At 29.5% G+C, this 17,884-nt stretch overlaps 1 protein-coding gene across 1 annotated transcript in view; it reads left to right on the top strand.

The window, feature by feature from the left end:
* The window catches only part of LOC132749983 (voltage-dependent calcium channel gamma-5 subunit-like), a 103,086-nt gene that overhangs the window by 38,205 nt on the left and 46,997 nt on the right, over nucleotides 1–17,884 (top strand). Inside the window, exon 2 of the mRNA XM_060739930.1 lies at nucleotides 167–285. The gene's annotated coding sequence lies outside the window, so the exon portion shown is untranslated. The remainder of the gene's footprint in view (nucleotides 1–166; nucleotides 286–17,884) is intronic.

The following is a 17,884-nucleotide window of genomic DNA, read 5'->3' as shown; positions in this document are numbered from 1 at the left end:
TATTATGTTTTATTTCGTTAATTGGCCTTATTTATTCAACCCTGTAATTACAAGCAATTATTATTTTCTAATTTATTATTAATAGCAAAATCTGTTAGTATAGTATAAAGATAACCTAATGGTAATTAGTTTTTCTTTATATTGTGTAATTCATTTTTTTTTCCAGAGAAATCGAAGTTGTTTTCTAGATTATCCTTCTGAACATAAAACTTCATAGAAGCATAGGATATTGCTGGAATCTACTCACATAAGTTATCAGATGATATGGAAACCTTTGTTTAAGAAGTAAGTTGTCTTCTTCATGTTTTTGTGTTCTTTCTTTCTTTTTTATTTTATCGTTGATTTGTATATTGGCAGTAATTTATTATAGAACCGAAGAAAAAGTCGAGGAAGGACGTACCAAATTAAGTTAAGAATGTGATCAGCAGAAAAAAAATATACGAGTACCTAAAACATAACAATAACATGTAACACATCAATTATATCAATTTCAAAGTGAAATGAAATTTGAACGTTATCCTAAAACCAATGTTAAACTATAACAAAAGTTGAAATGTTTATCTTCTTGTCAAAAGAAAAACCCTAGCTCTTTCATACATGTTATATAAAACAAAACAAGGTGTCAGTTCTTATAACATGTTAATATTTTTCTTAAAGCTTATATAAATTTAATTTACACACAGGCGTTTAATGGCAAAAAAGGGAGGCGTTGCATTGTTTCTAGATTTAATCGTTATTTATTTTAACAAAGACTTTATTTGTCGGATGCACCATTATATTTGCTGTACTTAACTTATACCTTAAACTGCCTATGGACTAGTTTAACCTTTTGGAGTGCCACGATTTCGTATTCTCTTGATTAATTTAACTGTACTGTAAATTTCTTAATGGAAATAATCCTTTAAAGCAATTAATATAAATTAATTTGTGAACCACGTAAACCTAACATTTTTAGATCTAAATATATCTGTAAAAAGGGTGTTATAACTGTAAGTTCCGGATTTTTCTAAGGCAAAGTTCGTGTCACATTTAAGGCATAAATGACCGCTTATATAGTATTTATATTGACGTTTTACGGATTCCACTTTAGTACACTTAAAAAACTTGTTATATCGGATATTATAGTCATTTAGTTACGCTTGTCTAGGACAAAGGTCAATTTCACATTTTGTTTCATTTTAGTAATTAATGCCATGATTGTAAAAAAAATGCAAACTGAATCTTTTTAATATTTACTACATTTCTTTTCCAAATATTTCTTTATTTAATTTTTTTTTCGTTTTAATACAATGCAAAGCGTAAATGTTATGTCGCCGATATTTAAACAATATAAAACAAACCACAGGTTCTTGAAACTAAATGAAATTATCGGTCCTAAATGTACCATCAGCTGGGTATCAAAACTAGTACGTGTGCTTATAAAAATACTAGACTTGGCACTAAAATATATAATGTAATGGTAATTTATTTCAATAAGTGTTATTGAACACATGTTTATTGTCTTACATGTAAAAGTATTTTAATTGATTATACGCAATGTAGCCACATACAAATTTCAATTACTTTTCAAATACTCGTTCTTTGTACTGTACTGAAATATTGTACAAAACTGTTCATTATTTTTTTGAATTATCATGGTGTTATGTATTTCAGACACACTGGTTTTGCCAAATTGTGAGGCGTGAAAGCATATTGTGGAAGATGATTACAATGATATTTAGATTTTTGTTCACGGTTTATTTATTTTCGCCAATGTACAACTGTTATACATATATCCCGATGAAACTTTTATATTCAGAAAAAGCAAATTCGTCGAAAAATCAGTGTAACTTAAAGGGACTCCACTGAGGTTTAAAAGCCTAAAAACATAACATTTGAATTTCTTACATAAATGAGCTTGGGCTTTTTATACAGAAATATATGCAAAGATAGCTAAGAAAAATACTTTGAAATAAATTGAAAATCATATGTTTATGCTTTCCTTAGTTCGATTTGAGTGAAAAGCGTTTAAATGCTTTTCATTCTGGGTCATTGTTTTACAATTTTGGTAAATATTCTAGAAAAACGAAATGCGCGAATGATCTGAAATTTTGCATAAAGATTAGTGTTCTTAACCTACATCAAATGGTACATTTATCTGGAAAAAATAATTTTCAGTCCCATCATGTCAAAAAACCTCAGTGGAGTCCCTTTAAATAAGGGATATACCTTATCATTATCAACTGATTATCATAGTGCATTTATAAATACATCTGCGAGTGTTTAAAGGTAAACTTTTGCGTTAGCCAGTGCTACGTGACGAGAACGGTAGCTTGCACTTCATATTACGTAAAATAAAAAATGTCATTCGGACATTGAGAGACAAAAGCAATAGTCTGAATTAATGCATTTACCACTACAATTTCCTTCACCTTATTTATTTCTATCCATTCAAGTTCTTTGCCATACAAAATTCTCAATTGAATTGAGCCATTCTTTACAAAGCGGTAAAACTATTTTAATTTATCAGAAAGCTGACACTTTGATTGAAGAAAATGCACCGGGTCAGAATTAATATCAGTTGAATCAGTTATTGCTAAAACTCCTGATCACACAGAGCGTGAACAAACAATTCGTTAGGCTTGCACGAGATTGTCTAAATGAATTGCTTTGATTTGCATAAAACATTTGTTGTTTGCAAGTTACAAAATGGATCAATGCTTTTTTAAACAAACGTGAGACTGTCAAATAAATAGTTACCCATTTTAGAAAGCATAATGATATAAACCCTATTCAAACAAATGAAGAATCGAATGTTTTTATAATATTCGTTATTTATATTAATTGACACTGTCGCAGAAGTTTTCTTTTCATTTCAATTTAGCCAGCCATTTGACATATATATTTACAATGAAAGTGGTATCTAACTTCATAATAAAACTAACTTATGACTCGTTTGATAGTTCATACAAAAGCAAATTTAATTATCAACATCTAAGTAATAGTTTCAAAAACTGACATTTTGACAACCTCTGATTTTTCAAAACTGCCATATAATTGTACTATAGTTATTGTGATTCCTTAGTACAGTTTGTCGTTATTTAGTTTGTCTATATTTGTGATTTCTTTTTTCAAAGAGTATTCATTTAGAAAATATATATTTGTGTAATCTCCTCGTTTTTTAATAAATTGCAATAAACATTGTTATTCGAGAAAATTAAATATTTCAAATCAGGCTCAAATCACAAGGTAAAATACAACGTTTGAGATAGATCACACATTAATCCGCCAAAATAGTTCGACAAACAAAAATATGTAAGCGTATTATGTTTGTTCTGTTTTTTTGTGTAACTGTCTGGATTTTTGTTAATTGATTTAAAGTATTTTGTTTTGGTACATGGATTTTGAATGTTATTTAAAGATGTGCTGTTAAAAGTTATATAGACTATCATTTAAAATCAAAACAATGATCATCTAGGTTTGTTTAAATGCAAAAGTAAAAAATGTTATTACTTTTTATCATTTTCACGATAAAATTATAACATTGAGGAAATTATTATAAATCCACGGCAATTCACCTAGAAATGTCACATTCCACCAAAAGCAAAACATCTATGATATTTTTAAAAAACACTTTAAAAACTGTGCCTTAAAAGCTCAATCATTTGTTTGAGATCTATAATTTGTTTCTTTGAAAATAAGACTTAGTAAAAGAATTTTTAGTAAAAGTAGTAGTAGTAGTAGATTTTTAGTAAAAGTAGAATGTCACTTTGTATGATTTGGTGATATAAAAGGTTAATATTTACAAATAATTATATTTTATCTCACTGAATATGCGAAGTAACTAAATATTTCTTCTATTAAAATACCCGCTCAATTAATTATCTGATTGAAAGTTTTGTACATTGATAACTCAACTAAACCTTACTCCATCACTTTCCAATTCTTTTTTATATTATATATATAAAAGGGCTTATTCGGTATACAAAGCTTATATCAATAAAGGCGAATATATTTCTTTTAAAATAAAAGCATCGTCAAATTCACTTTATTTTAATGTGTAAGTTTATACATTACAGAAATTGAAAATGAAAAATTGTAGTTTTTGCCCATTAAATTCTGTCAGCGAAATTTGATAATAAATGAAATGCTTTCAACAAGTTATTATAAGCCTATAGTACTTTTTGTCGTAAGATATTCCCATAAGTGTTTGAATATTTTATTACACATCAAATATTACATTTCTCAACGGTTTTAGAATGTTATAGAAATAATGTTGAATTTGATTTAGAATGAACAAATATTTTTTTAAACTAAATGTTTATGCATCTTTTTTGTTTTGCCTTTAGAAAGAAAAACGTTATGACTTTCTAATTGTGGAATTTTAGACAGTATCGAAAATCACAACCCGTCAAATTTAGAGTTTCGTTATGTAATTTGTTTTGTAATGTTATAGGTATTGATTGAGGGTAAAATTTTATATTTGACATTATATGTATAAACATTACTTGACATAGAAGACTTCTAAAAGTGGTATTTGAAAACTATGTTATGGGTCAGAATAATAATATGCTTATTCTTTCAATTTTGAAAAAAAAATGATTTATAAAAATGCATGGTGTCGGGAAATACTCTGCTGCAAGGTGCATACTTTATAATTATAGAAATAGATACTGAATGAATTTTTACCTTATTTTTAACGAAATATTTTACGAGATACAGGTTAATGATAGACCAGACAAATATATCAGCTGCCAGTGTAAGAAATCCCTTTTTTATGTAGTGTATGGTGAAATATCTCTTGATAAATATATGGCTTGACTAATCTTGACACTATTGAAGTACAATGTTAAAGGAATGACGATAAAACAAGTTTTGTTCCTCTATGTAATATTGCCAGCATTAGGCCACAAAATATTCTCATTAACACATTTATGAAACACATCAATTCATTTAAATCTATAATCGTTTTAAAACAGAAAAGATATTTTCTTACCACCCTTGTAGAAATTCCATAACGTTTAATTAATACTCTTCAATTCTAAATGCTTTTTCTCTACAGGAATACTTTCCTGTTCGAGTTTCTTGTAAACTTGTTTATAAATAGTTAAGTAAAACATGTATGACACTTGCCCCTTACTGCTGTGGGTTCAAATCCCGACAGGAACTTCGGATTTGTTCCTACGAGGAAGCTATGCAGCTAGCTTACGGAACGTCGGTGGCTCTACTGGGGTGCCCGTTCCTGCCTGAAAAAATTCACAAAAAGGCAACTGAGGTCTTCCTCCACCAGTTAAGCTTGAACGTCGCCATATGATTTATTCTGTGTCGTAGTAACGTAAATCCCATCCAAATAAAGCATTATGATTTCTGCTTAGATTTCTTGTTTAATAAGCATCTTCAAGTTTCTGGTCTGTTTAAAAATATCTTGTTTGAGTTTTAGAAAGAAAGTATGCGTCCGGTTTGTAATCGAACCTGTGTAAAACAATCTTCGATAGAGTGGGCTTTTCGAAAATAAATGGATTAAACTAAATGTTATATTATGCATATTAATGACTTATTTCGTGTTTGTAATTTGATATGTACCCGATAACATTTTGAACATTTAACAATTATATTGTTTTCGTCATTGTAACTTGATATTGTTACGGGGTGTTTATGTTGGCTGCTTGTGCTAAATATTTGTATAATATCGCTTAACTTTTAGACAGAAAGGCGTATGTTGAAAATAGATCAGACACGTTGCACTATTTCTATTATAAATCATTATTTATTCATACAAAATTTTATGCCAGACGCACGATTATCATTAAGTAATAAACCTTGGACTTTAAAAGCAATCGACCGTTTTATGCATCTGAAGAGTGTCTGCATTTTTCCCTTGATAAAGAAATCGGAAGAAAACGGCGAAGTTTCAGTTGACAACGTGATATTTAAATGGTAGGACACTTTTGGTAGAAAACAAGTACAGCAGAGAAACAAGATAACATGACAGTAGTGAATATTATCTTTGTAAGAAGGGAAAGTTGTAATTATAACTGTTACAAAAGACATGATCTGCGTTTTCTTGTTGTTTTTGTTTTGTTTTTGTTTGTAGTTTTTATTACTGAAGACTGTATTTATGAGCAGGTTTTGCAGACTTCCATATCTTGTTGCGAAAAATAGTTATGTCTCTGAAATCAGTAAACTATTAATAACTTGCTAACAAGAAATTGAATTGTTACCCTCACATTAATGTTATATATTTCGTCTTAATCCAGATTATTGTAACGAATGTTTTCTCATAAGCGCCTAAAATTCAGTTATTTTAGCAATTTTAAGTCTTGCAACTCATCTCCAAGCTAAAACTTTACTTGATACAGTTATCTGTATCTGAAAAGTAATGTGTTTGTTAATTAGATTTCACGACGTTGTATACCAAAGACAAGTTGAGAAAACGAAACAATTTAATTAAAACTGCAAAATTGAATTTAAAATGCCAAATGGTGTTATAAATGTGTTTGTTAATCGTGTTAAATTGAATAGGAAATATTTCTCAAACTTTTAACAGATTTAACAATAATCTTAACTAAACTAATGACTATAATAATTGTTTTACTCGATGACAACATAGTCAAGACAGCCTGCTTTTAATATGTTATCTTTAACCATTGTCATGTAATAAAGATTTATTTTATATATAAATATATCATTTTTAAAAAGAAGTTTAAGCGCAAAATTCGATGTTTTATGTACATGTAAATAAGTTTTTAGTGAAGAATACAAAGACACGACATTCTGTGCATTTTGTTGCCCATTTTACCTGAGGGGTCCTGTACTATACTTACTATATGAACATTTATATAATTCCTAACATATTAAAATAAAGAAAATGTATACAACATGTACAAAAAATATCTCAATCACACATTACACAATACTTGTATACACGCATGTCAACGCATCAAAATTCCAATAATATCCTTCTAGACGAAATTTAAATACACCAGTAAGACATTTTCATTTTTTCTGATAAGTCAAATGCACTGTTGTGTCATTCAAGTGTTATATTGAGAAATGTTCTGCACTGCCATCAATTACTTACAGATAAACTTTCAAAATGACGAAAATCTTCAATATAAAACTGTTGAAGCTGCTTATAAAGCATTTTATTTGGGTAAGTATTGATTAAATGATATTCATATGTTACTTTTAAAAGAAATATATCGAGCCTTTAAGTGATATGGCGCCACTGTCAGAAAGCTGACTTGTAAATGTTAACAATAATGTGGCAAATGTATATATTGACCTTGTCGTCAATCTACGTACCTTAAATATTGAGAGAAAAAAGTACTTATAAGTCCCATGCCTGTATGGTTTACAGTTACTGTTAAGTTCTGTTTTATTAATAATTATTTCTAAAGCAGTTAAATTATGAATCTTGAATAAGATAAAAGCTTTCAACATGGGTTGTAGAAATAATTTTGTTTTCATGGGTATAATTGTTCATATGTTTATGCTATCAAATACAAACTAGATTTATTGTTTTATAGCTTGCAGGTTTTTTTTATTCAGTTTCAATGTTTTGCATAGATATACAAATTTTGACAATCTTCATTATTATCATCAATTATCATATTGTTGTAGTAACAGAATGCCTTTAAAGAAGGGAATGGTAATCACTGACATATTTGTGAATTTTGAACACTTCCTTTAATGTAATATCCGACAATGAGGTCCCGTTTATACAGTCCCTGGTCCATGTGTTGTAATACACTTAACAGACCAATAGCAAATAATTGAGATCAGCAAAGTCTTATGGGCCTGTTGGTACAACATTACAATTTGTACAATGTAATGCTATGTAGTAAAGTTTTGCAAATAAAAATAAACTAACAGTTGCAATCTCAGACAATCTGCATTAAGAAAAATATATATATAAAATGCTTTAATTTGTTAACAATTTCATTTTGAAGGTAAGCTTTAGTAAATACAAATCATTTATATAGGATAACATTATGTTTATCGGGAAACGCAATAATAATTTTCAAAAAGTAAAGGGAACTGATGATTTGCATGTTTTTTTTGTTGTTTGTTTGTTTGTTTGTTTTTTGTTGTTGTTTTTTGTTTTTTTAACCGCGCAGCAACATAGTATATGCCATATGATGGCGAAACAGAAAAGATAATTTTGGCTAACCTCGAGTGTTACAAACTTCAAAGCAACACAAGGGATCAAAACCAGCTTCCCTGCTGGAGATAGGAGAAATATCATTAAACAATAATGTTGCCAAGATAATTCCATCATAATGAAACAAAGATAACAATTAACATTTTATCTTTCTTATTATACATTGATCTTAAATAACTATAGTTTTATAAAAATGAAAATATGACAGATGTGTTTAATGTATCATCCTTATACTTTTAACAAAAACTATATTCAAACCGTATCAGATTTCAATGACAACGGAATAAGGTTTGACAGTTTGTTTTTGCTTAAATTTTAATTTTCAGACAAAAATTCCAAGATAAGTAATATAACTCCGAAAAGCCCGTAGCAATATAAATTACTATAATATAGTGTATATCAAATGTTTTGCACAAGAGGTTGGTTGTACGACATGTACATGTATATAATTTTCATTGTATAAAATAAAGCTTTTTAAGTTAAGATTAATTTTACAAATATATTGCAAAGGCGTTAATATTTAGATCGGTTGGCGTCAATCGAAAATGACTTACTGTGTAAACGATCAAACTGACGGATATAACCTGTTTTGTATGTAAATGTGTAAGGCTTATGTAAATGAATACTGTTAAGCTGATGTTAGTATACATGACAGATATGAAGACTTTGTAATTGCAAAAGAATTTAGAAGAAATTACCAGTTCAGTTCACTGGCCATCTCAAATTTGTACACTATGTGTACATCTACAAGAATTAGTATTTTACTTATTTTAAAGATGGTGATTATGGGGAGAGAAAAAACAACACATTTTTCATATTCTATTTGAATCAGAATTGAACTTGTCAGTATATTTCAGTCTGCACATGCATTCATAGAAATATTACTGGTTAACTTTAAGATGTGCATCATATAAAAACGTTCATAAAAGAAACAACCAAAACGACTATTTAACAATTTGTTTTTTTTTCTTTGTTTGTCTGGTTCTCATGCCGATGTTAAAACATTTTGGTCGTATCTCTGCGGTCGTTTTACCTAACAGACATTTCATTTCTTGATAACTATTGAAGTCAGCATGTTAAACAACATTTAATAGTGAATCAGCTAACGTTTTTATATAGACTAAAATAATAAAATTTCGATACAGTCTTGATTAGTTACATATCTTTCATTTTTAAAAGACAATTTAAATTGTTTTTCAACTTATCTCGATCTTGTATATATGCACTCATTAGTTAATGAGAGTTTCCTTCTTTTATGGAGTTTTGTAGCTGGACATGCTGAACTATATTTTTGATAACAGACGAATTTAAAATTATCTTTAAAGATATACTTATATATTTTGAGTGGAACATGTAAGTGGTCTCAAATGAAAGATGAGTCTTTAATTTTAACCTTTAATATAAATTTTTCTACTGTTTTGGTTATAAGCTGGTACACATTCATTTCCTATAATATTTGTCAATATCATTTAGAAAAGGTTTCAATGAAAGTGTGAATGCCAAAAGATATAATTTTGTCTATATTTGAATTCATTATCATTTATTTCTGTTTTTCCATGAGCCAATTGTCGAAACGTTATTAAACAGCCAATTAAGCGCGCAACGCACTTATACAATTTTCTTCTGACTTAATTAGAAGGACTGGATTTGGCAAAGACGTTTACCGATCGACATGGGATATTCGCAGACATTGTTAAAGAACAAGCAAAACCATTCATATTTCCCCAACGTATACTGCTTGCATTAAACTGCCTATTATCGTCTTGTCTAACATATATGTATTAAGACTTTTACGGAATTTAATGACTATTCAACGCATGCTGTCTTGACCTAATATTCAATAAATGTACAATGTTTTGTTCCTTGTGTATCTCGTAGTGTAATTTTTCCCTTCGCACAAACTTAATTCTTTAAAAGGCCGACATATAAAATAGAGAGAAATAAGAATCCCTAAAGAAAGCCAAACACGACAGAATTGAAAATGTTGCAGGCTCGGTTTGATTGAGCCTGTTCATGGACGGTACTGTCAAGTGCAAACTACCGTCCACGCCTCCTAGCACCGGCTTAAGCAGAATTCAACATTTAACATGAACTGGTAAAATTTAGAAATTTGAAACATCCGCAGATGTGTTAATATGGCGGTTATCATGGAACCTTCAATGTGACACCTTAGTGCCATTCCATGCAAAGCGGCATATGGTCCCCAAGTAAAATACTACATGTGTCCTAAACGAGAAAACAATGGAAGGAACTAAATAAAATGGAATTTTGAAAGGGGATCTGAGGTTATGAAGTCTGCATATCAGTATACCGTGCGATGAACAAAAATGAAAAATTAACAAAATTTACGCGAACATTGTAAGTCAGTTTTTTCTTTGATATTTTAATACCCTCACAAATATAAAGCATTTCAATTTAGTGGCGGCATAACATAAAAATTTGAAAAGGTGTCGCAGCCTTTTTTAGCATGTTACTATATTGAATCGAAACATTTCTGGACTTTTCGATATTAGTGAAAAGTTGGATAATAAATAAAAAAATAAAAAAAAGTTTCATCCTTAATAAATATTTTTAACGCTTTGCCTTGATATTGATAGTGTTTGTTCGAATATTTGTTATATATTAGATTATTCTTTCAGCAGATTATGTCATTATGTTTACTATAACATTATGACATTATGTTATTATGTTAAAAGTATATACATATTGATATTTTTTCACTTAATCTGAAATTTCTGGAACAAAAATACTATGAAGATCATTATTGTCCATTTCAATTTCAGTTTTAATTTCATTACATCTAGACAACGAGCCTCTTTTGTGTATGTTATAATTTCACAATAACGAATAATTTGATCTCTTTAAAAGCAATTATTCTATAAAACGTGTTAACCCAGTAGTTTATTGCCTTTTATGGATTTATTCGTAGACAAAATTTTATATTTCTCCAGTAAACTTTACACCTTTCAAACATTCCAGTTCCAGTTTTTGCCCATTAGAGCTGATGAATATTTGATATGCATAACTGGTATGTTTTCGAATGTTTTACTATTAAGCTTTGATTTTTCAAACTTTTCAACCAGACAGTGTTTTGTGTTTGTTCTATCATTTATCTGAACATTAAGTAGTTTATGTTGTTGTTTAAACTGGGAGTTAATGCAGTTCTATTGACACTAAAACTTCTCGATTATTCTAGATTTGATGATCATTTTGGTGCATTTCAATTTACAATTGCATCTTAATTTCATTGGTTTTAGAATATGAGCCCTTTGGTGAATGTTAAAGACTGGTGCTGGGAATTCTACCATTAAATAATGAATATTTTGATACGTTCAGCAGCCATTATTATATAAACAAGTTTACCCGCCATACCGTAATGCCTTTCACGACAGTATTCCGATATTTGATATAGTATTACCCTAGGGTATCTTTATACAATAATAGCCAGGAACGTAATATTCCTGTTGATATACTAGGTAACAAAATTATATTTTACTTTCAATTTTAACAAAGGTTCTTACTTTAATTTGTCGAAACGATGATTTAATCCCTCCCATTGTTTGCAGTACAGTATCAATGCTTTCCGGTTTTATTTATAATTCTTAAATGTCCTGACTGACTGACTGACTGACTGATTGCTTTAATCTTCATATGTCGATGTTTTTAGAATGTCAGTGTGACATCATTAATTAAATGATTGCTGAATTGTAACGCAGGTGCTTCTAAATTCTATATGTACTCTAATTGATTTCAAAACTGTATTTGTGTGGAGCGGACATTTCTTTCAGAATTCTTCGCATATAGAAAAAGCATCTTATTAAAAATCCAATACCTAAGTTCTTACACATTCGTCATTTAAATTGCAACATTTCAAATCATGACGACTGTACGTGAAAAATGATGCATGAATGATGAGAATCGCAAAGCAGCCGAAATTGGCCATGGTAAGACAACAATTGCCGCTTATTGTTTTCAGAAGCGACGTCGTCCGAAGTAATCTGATGCATCTTCTAGCGCATTTTTGTTATTCGTTAAATTATGGCGCATTTTCTTCTCAGAATGTTTTCTGGATCTAACATAAAGCTGATAGGTTAGCCTAGGTGTTTTGTTTTTTAAAGAATTTCGACCGATATTTTTTTTACGGACAATGCGACTTACGTAATCGTCTATATCTGTAAATGGCAGGAATAGTTCTATGAATGACAATGAGCTTTACAGTACATGAAAGTAAGATGTCGTGTCTGGAATGTCATCCAACAGATATTATATATAAAATGTTTATTTTGCATGGCTCGAAAGAAATAATCAACATTTCTAGTGTTTTAAAGGATGCTTAGTTGTTTTTAAACTTTAGCCTGTTTTTTGATAAATAAATCTAGGTATTCGACCAGCGCAGACCAAGATCAGCCAGAATATGCGTGTTAGCTTTTCAGTCAGCAAATATTTATCCTTGGACATGTTAAATGCATGTGTCAAGATTTAAAGATGTACAGTATATGAAATGTTTATTTAAAACAATTATTTAGCGTTTGAAATTATTTGTTATCCAATAGATAACAGCATTTCTAATAAACGCATTTACTTTAAAACTATAAATCATTCAAATAAATTGACTATTGGTAAAGTTTATTTTAAACACTAAATTTGTTAGTATGCATTAGTAAGTGTTTACCAAATTAAATTGGTCGAAGGAACTGCGTTCATTTGAATTGCTGGAGTAGAATCCCTTGAAAGACTAAAAGAAAACAATAAAAAATTGCAGCTTGGTCTTGAATAAGCCTGTTAATGACCAGTACTTTGAAATTAAAGTTAATGTATACGCCCACTAGCCTCCGGTCTAATCCGTGTGAAAAGTGAGAAAAATTGATATTTCATTTTTTATTATCAGTCTTAACTTTTCTAATAAAAACAAGTAAAACAATAAAAGCTTCTTTAAGCATGATTGATTATTTTAAGCTGGTTGATTACTAAGATACCTTTTTTGATGGTCTGTTGAAAAAGAATGTTTGGTTCATTTGTATGAATATCTGATATCTTTTCGGCTCGAGAGATGCTGCATCCTGCTGAGTATTAAAGTGCCGCCTTCATCACACAAGATTTTAATCACTCTCAAGAGATCTCCCATTTCAAGAATCTTGATTATCCTGGTTCACTGACCACTGGATTGACATTATTAAATTGTTTACTGATTTGATCTAATTAAATCACAAAAAAATTTGTCTTCCGCTGGTGTCATTTTGCTGCGGTACAATTACATTAACCTAATTAATCAGATATATTGGAAGCAATTCTATCAAACATATCTTGGTTGTACTAAAAATATTTAGCTCATTCACTTTCTCATTCCATTAGTTGACAAAGTAAAAGCTTTATAAAGTATGTGAGCTTGACAAAGAGCAAATTGGTGACCTCTTGATAACCTTTCGTTCAAAAATATTTTAAATCATTGGTTTATGAAGTAGATCGTAATGTTAGTGTATTCTATTTCGCAATTGTTAAGTTGTTCATTTTGTACAAAATTCTTAGTACATGCACTGTTTTAACGAACACAAGGTTCTTCATCGCTGATGCTATTAATAGCAATACAAGAGCTGTTAGTGGTAATGAAAAAGCCCTTTGCAACAGCAACAAGTACCTCATCACAATGAACATTCAGAGAATAAAGAAAATAAAACAAATCGAAACAAACATTGAAAAGTGCAGTTAAAAAACTTTAAATTGAACATTAGACGATAACAAATTTATTTGATGGACATTTGATTAGCAACTTGCTTAATACTATAATGAATTTTATGATATGTGAATTTAAAACACAAACATGGACTTTATTAGAATTTTACAAAAGTAAACAGATGATACTACAATTGAATACATATAATTTATATGGACTTTAAGATAATACAGTGATGCTCCAAAAGTGAACAATCATAACTACAACTGGACGTATATTTATATTAACTTATTATAACACAGTGACATTTTAAAAAGTGAACATTCTGACACTACCATTAGAATGTATATAAAAAAAACTTGTCGGTTACAATTATTATTTCTTTTTAAGTATCATTTAAGTGATAAGCCTGTCCTTTGCCTTGCGCCCTGTCAGGTTTTTGTTTTGGGTCCAAATGAGCTCCTTGTCACTGGTTCTTGTTGCTGGGTCGTTTTGGGGTATAGAATAATTCCCATATGAGTGCGTGCAATTTTGCATTTTGAACAATAAGATTCAGTATACAAGCACAAATGAATACGTTATTTCTTAATGTATTCATTAGAAAGCGAGATGTGGTTAAAGTTCTGAATTACTAAACATTATATTGTCCTGTCCTACAGTTAAAACTGTGCATAATCAGTTTTGAAGTAAATGATAATTTGTTTCAGTATTACACTGAAGTATATTCCATCAGATAATATCTTGCAATATACAATTCATCTTTCATTGGACCGAATATATAAACTAATCTTTTTCTTAATACGACTCTATGTGGTAAACATTTGTATAAGTCGATGATTATATAATTCAGACTAAATAATTATTAAGAATTTGTTGCATGTCAACGTTTTGGAACTTATAAATTAGATTTCGGTTTTTCTAAAGAAGTTCCAGATCATTTAATGCTCGTACACTCAACTTATATACTGTAGGTTTGTTACGTCGTTTTTCATTGGATAATCGTGACAATTATATAGACTTATAAACACGTCTGCTGTCAATTTATGAAGAAATCTCACTTTTTACTATACTCTTAATAGGAAAGTTTGCTATATTATAAATTCGTTATAAATATTCCTGTCATGTTATATGACCGTATATAAACTTTTATTTGCAATACAACCCTCGCCCAGCAGCTCGGGCCATAAATACAAACAATCGATAACAGGGCCATATAACCTGTCAAAAATCTTTATAACTAATAATGTGTTTGATTCAGACAAAGACGCTGAGAAGTAAAAAGAAGCTATTTATCTTAACCAATTTTAACTTGATTTTCATTACATACGAGGGTTGTCCCAATATTCTGTGACAATATTGTTTAAAAGCTAAATATAATAGTTACGAATTTGATATTTTGATGTCATGTAAACCCATATTGTGGACACATTTTCACAAATTAACATAGAAAAATATCAACAAACAACAAAAATATGCCATATATACCATGGAAACTATTTGAATTGCGGCGCACATCAAACGTCAAAGACGGTGTTAAATCTCTATTTAAGCGCCTTTCTCAAATACTCTCCATAGCATTCAACGCATAAACGGTGCAGTTTTACTCATTAATCGTCAATTACGGACTGATACTATGGGGTTGTTAGTTTCTTTTGAATGTTTGGACGGCATACACTAATTTCTTGCTATAAGCGAGCTTCCGCTGCCTTTGCATCTGCTTTAGCTGTGGGAAATAGGCGACTGAATTAGGTCTTTCTATTCATCTTTTCCTTATTTTCGCTTTCTGTAGTACAGAACTCTGGCTCCGTTCGTATCTTTTGTAAACAAATGCTCGGTATATGTTATTTAACTTTTCTATCCGGGACATTAGTTGAATAATCTTAACAGGTGTCATCCCGAAACACCTGATAACTGTTCGCTGCGCAGCAAATTCTTTGGACGTCACCATTTTAATTTTCCTATCTTCTATGAGATATTTTCATTTTTCTGTATCTTGTTCGTTTCTTAAGTTATTTAATTGAAAATTTCTACGATGATGTCAGCATAGCAGCAGAGGAAGTCAACATAATAATGTGCAGACACATCATCAGATATTTGCAACATACATAATTTATTTAAGCCTATTTATAACAAAATGCAATTTATTTGACGTGCGCCAAGAACTCAAACCAATGTCGTTAATATTGAAAATTTTTGTGTAAGTAGAGTAAATATTTTGTAAATGATATTTTGTAATGTAAAATAATAAACTTATAGGTTTTATGACTGTGTGAATAAAAATATCTATTGGCGTTAAAAATGAACCGTCTATAAGATTTGTCACGAACTTTTGGGACAACCCTCGTATTGTACAATACATAAATTTAGTTTTCAAGATGATTTAAATATTTCCGGAAATGAAATTAATCGTGTTTTGAAGAAAGTTTATTTTTAAACTTGATATAAGAAAGTGTCCTCTAACTGATATATTTATTCTGAGTAAAATAGACAAAAAGTCTAATTTGAAAAAGTTTGATCAGTTAATATCACTTCAACATGAGATAAAGATGATAATATGATTTGCAACGTACATGGAGCTCTTTGTGTAATATGTTATAATTTATAGGTCTTCGTCAAACTAGTCTTCGGTTCATGCAGTTTTTTTCACTCAACATGGACCTAGAAAATTCTCTTTTAAGAATATTAAATTGATTCACTTCACTGACCACTGAATTGACATTATTAGATTTTTTACTGATTAGATCTAATACAATCACAAAAATATTTGTCTTCCTCCTCTTGTCATTTTGCTGCTGAACAATTACATTAACCAAATGATTCAGATATATTGGAAACGATTCTGAGAAATATTGCCTGGTAGTTCTAACAATTCATACTTCTAAATTGTTATCATTCATTTACTCACTTCACTGGTTGACACAGTAAAAGCTATATAAAAGATGTGAGCTTTAAAAAGAGCAAATTGGTGACTTGGTGATAAACTTTAGTTCTAAAATGGTTATTTAGTAGATCGTTATTTTAGTGTATTTAATTTCGAAAGAAAAGCAACTGTCAAGTTGTGTATTTTGTACACAATTCTAAGTACATGCACTGTTTTAGCTGCCACAAGGTCTTTTATGAATTGCCGTTTGCAGTTCTCAGTTTTTAGCTTTTTTAAATCTGTTATTGTATTATTTTCAGCTAAACTAATTCTTGTTACATGTTTACATGTTAATGAAAATGAAAACACACAATTCACGTCACACATATTTTAATCTTAGCCTAGAGGCTTTCCTAAACCTATACACCTATGAACTTTTATACTTTTCTTAAATTAAAGTTATAAAGAAAGTAGATATTAGAATATACCTCAATCACACATTACACAAAACCTTTAGGCAAATATACCAAGACATCAAACTCATATGAATACTTTCAGACGATATATAAATACAACAACAAGGTGTTTCTTGTATTTCTGAATAATGTCAAATATTCTGAATAAAGTCAAGTCCATTGCTCATTCAAATGCAATTTTGAGAAATGTTCTGCACTGACATCAATTATATTTAATTTAAGTTTCAGAAGAACGAAAATATTTAATACACAAATTGTTGAAAATGCTTGTAAAACATTTGATTTCAGATTTGATTAAAAGTACATTTGATACAATACTTTAAAAGAAAAAAATCGGGCCTTAAGTGATACGGCGCCACTGTCAGAAAGCTAATCTACAAATGTTAACAATAATGTGACAAATATATGTATGGCCTTGAATTTAATTTTGCTTCGATATTCCTTCAATAATCTTTTTAATGGATATTGTGGATCATATATTTTCTGCTTGCAATATCTCTGTTTCTAAGGCTATCAAATACAAGCCAAAATTATTGTTACTACATAATGTTACATAATGTTACTATTTCTTGTAGTTGTATAATTGTTATCTATCAATTTTTGGAGTAAAGTGAAAATATCAAGAGTAAGAGTTGAAAGCCGAGTCAATTGTAATTAAAAAATAAACAATTTTGTTTCAATTGGTTTTCAAATGCATATTCAATGAATTATAAACTATTATGCATATTGAAAAA

The sequence above is a fragment of the Ruditapes philippinarum genome, unplaced genomic scaffold (assembly GCF_026571515.1).
Source record: "Ruditapes philippinarum isolate M1 unplaced genomic scaffold, ASM2657151v2 ctg1025_1_1_1_1, whole genome shotgun sequence".
NCBI classification, from domain to species: Eukaryota; Metazoa; Mollusca; class Bivalvia; order Venerida; family Veneridae; genus Ruditapes; species Ruditapes philippinarum.
This window is presented reverse-complemented; position numbering and strand designations above follow the sequence as displayed.